Source organism: Corvus kubaryi, unplaced genomic scaffold (genome assembly GCF_017639235.1).
Source record: "Corvus kubaryi isolate FWS band 111438036 unplaced genomic scaffold, C.kubaryi_AGA036_p1.0 76, whole genome shotgun sequence".
In the NCBI taxonomy this organism is placed as follows: Eukaryota; Metazoa; Chordata; class Aves; order Passeriformes; family Corvidae; genus Corvus; species Corvus kubaryi.
In genome coordinates, this window is record NW_024582063.1 from 5258931 (window position 1) to 5262501 (window position 3571).

The following is a 3571-nucleotide window of genomic DNA, read 5'->3' on the forward strand; positions in this document are numbered from 1 at the left end:
GCAGAACCTGCACCTATTATTTTGATAGTGGCATACTCCCTGAGTGTTCTGTTCATCTCGGTTTGTGCATTTATTCAACAAAAGCTTACCAAAATAATTTCAGTGTGATTTCAGTGGGGTTTTTTGCTCTAGGGATGAAGCAGGAATGGGAGGTTTTATAAGTTGCCTGCTTCGACCTTAGCTGCAAACATTTAACATCATCTTAACTGTTTTGCTAGAGATGAAAGAGTATAATCCACTTTGTTTGAATGCAGTCGTTGCAATACAGATGTGCCTGTGGCTGATCTAATTTACTCTCAGCACAGTATACATGATTTCTATTGATAAAATTACTACAGAAAAATATCTCTTCCTTCTCAATCAGTGTAGTCACTCAGGAAGGCAAAAAGAGCTAAACCTTGGAATATTTTCCAGCCGGCATGGGACACGGGGTTGCAGATGAAAGAAGGGATTGATTGTGCTGGTAGAGGAGCCCTGGGTGTCGCTGTTGGCTCAGGTAACAGCCCGGCTCTCCTGAGCCTCTCCTGCCTCCTGCCACTGCAGCTGCTGGCAGTGGAGGAAAATCCTGCTGCAAGGAGAGGGTTGGGAAAGCATCAGCAGCCCTGGTTTCCCAGAGCCCCCCATGAGCCGTCAGAAAAACCACCACGGGCATTTCAGCTCTCTGCACTTCTTACATTTCTCTGAAAATGTCCAACTCTTTCTCCTTTTGTCCCGTCAACCAGTGCAGATATTTATAGGTATCCTTGAAATGCAGAGGCTATACCAGGGAGTATTGCACATAAAACCCACTGGCAGATAGCCAAAGCAGGAATGAATGTGTACAAAGAAGATCATCTCAGGTCCAGGTGATTAGTCTATGGATCTGTGCATGGTCTAAGAGTTGGGGAGTTTAAAAGCACCCTTAAGAAATTATGTTTGAGTGAGTATCACAAAATATTTTTGGTCAAGTGTAAATTTAGAGCCCTCTCCACTTAGGACCCTACTGTATATTTACAAAACATTCCTATCGTTTCGGATACGTAAAACTTTCTCCTGCTAACCTGTGTATTCAGGAATGACAAGTAGATACAGGAGATGGGTTAAACCAAGGCTTTTCCATTTCATTTGAAATGCTTCTGGCTATTTCATGCTTAGGACATAAGGTTTGCATTTACTTCAGGCTTTGGAAAGGTCTGACTTTTTACATACAGGTTTTAATAAAACCTTTGGATGAAGTTTCATTGTCTTACTCTGTGCTTATTAACCAATTTCAAAACTTAAAGAGATCACACCTGTGCTGGATGCAGATGGGAAAACTTCTTTCTCCCACAGATGCAGCTTAGAAATGTAGAATGAATCCAGCCTCCATCTTGCAAATTCTATTGCAAGGTGTTTACAAAAAGCAGTAAAAGGATTTTTGGAGAACATGCTACTGAACCATTCCTGACTGTGGAATGGCTTGCAGGCAAACGAATAACTGCAGTGTCAAATTTTAAAGAGATCCAAAATAACTTTCTTTTTCGCTCTCCGTGAAACCATTCCAAGCCTGAGACTCTCAGAACACAAACAGTTGATACAGTCTGTCCTATATGATGAAAAATTGCCTTCAAATAGATCATAAGACCCTGACCACCACCTCTCTAAAGTCACCTCTCTTAAAATGACAAAACCTGGGCAATTGTTGAGAAAGGGCTTGTGCTGACTTTATACCCCTCTGCTCAGCAGGAACCACAAAAGCATCCTGTACAAAAATGGAGAATGATTATGCTTGATGAATTAAGGCCATAAATTGAGCCTCAACCTCGTAACTATTGATCCGATTTCCTTCAGGCTCACTGGGAACATTACTGCTCTATTAGAATTTTATGGCTCCTTAGTCAAGGATACTCTCATCAGTTTTATTCACCTTCCTCAGTGAAAAACATTAACTTGTTGGAGAGGGTCCATAATAGGGTGTGAAGTGTGGCACTGGCTCTAAAGCAAGATATTAAGATGGAAGCTGGTGACTTTATTTGCAGTAGCAGCACAGGGGAGGACAGTAACTCAGTGCCCTATGGTATCAGCTCAGATATTCAATAGCAAAAGCCCACTCCTGCCATTGCAATGTATATTATAAGCACCAATTGGTCAAGTGGGCACTGTTGTTCAACAGTGACGTCTAGCCAGCCTGTCAGAGTCCAAGGATTGCATGGGCTCCTCCTTGAAGTCCAGGCACTCAGGACCAGAGCCCAGATTCTACAAACATATCCCTGTGGAGATTAACAGAATCAAATAACTGTGTGCCCACTTATTATTTCACATTTTACATTATTACTATTTCACACACAGTGAAATCAAGCATCCCCTCCTATCTGACATGCATGGTAGTCTCAGTGAAGTCCAATTATATTTGTTAATCTCAATCAGAGAGACTGTTCCACCTGCTGGTAGATATATCATGTTGTTAATTAACAAGGTGATAGATCTAACTACTAACAGTTGGTATCCAGCATTGCTCCCACCCCAATATGGGAGAATAGGAGCATAGATAAGACTACAGAGAACTCAATCTTGAGTGGGACACTCCTACACACATTGCCCAGAAACCCAGTGAAAACTCTGCCTTTAATTTTCTTGTGTCACATCATTAACTCAGCTCATTTGCTGACTTCTGGGTCTTTTTTTCAGCATGACAGCTCTTCTTCTCCCTGCCAGTGACCATCTGCATTTCAGGTCACTGAATCCCACCTTCTCGATTTCGTGTGGTGCCCATTATTTTACAACGTGTTTAACACGTTCTCTTCTTGCTGGAGCTCCAGTCCAGGTAAATCACAAAGCAAGGCCCATGCCTGGGAAAATACAGATGAAGAGCAGGACACAGCTGAGTGGCAGGAGTCAGTGGTTGCAAATGGAGCAGAAGCCTCACATGAGAATCTCTGGGAAAGCACAAAGTTGGGAAGGGTGCACACTTGGGTTCCACGAGAAGTGGAAAGATGAAGCGAGAAAAGACAGACGAAGATCAAGATAGATCTTTAGGGTTTGACTCTAAAAACATGAGCAGGTATAATGCCCTAATGGAGTAAGGAGGTTCACCTGAAAATAGCTCGAGCAAATACTGGCAGGGTTTCTTTGCCCTTATACAGTACTGCCAACAGTAAGCAGGCAGTCCTGTAAAATAAGGCTTCCAAAATCAGAGACTGATGTAAAAAAACTCCAGAGAATAGAAAACAATTGTAAATGTCTTGTATTTGACCCTGTAAGACCACATTTTCACACTTTCTACATGATCAAAAGATGGTGGGTATTCATGCAGTCTGTGAATATAAGAGCCAAGAAATCACCCAGTTATTTCAGGACTTCTGCTTAGCTGTGAAGAAGATCTGAATTAGTCAGGCCTGGAATAAAGAACTTTAGGAAGATGATGGAGGAAAGACAGGCCTTTCCAGCTTCCCAGCCATCTGTGGGCAGTGATCTTACATCATATATCATTCATGCAAGATGTTTAGTAGTTGCTGTTAAATAGGATCAGCAAGACTAGAGCCTTGACCACAATGAAATAACGTGAAGGAGAAGTGACAATATGAACACTTCCCATACTGACAAATTCACATCA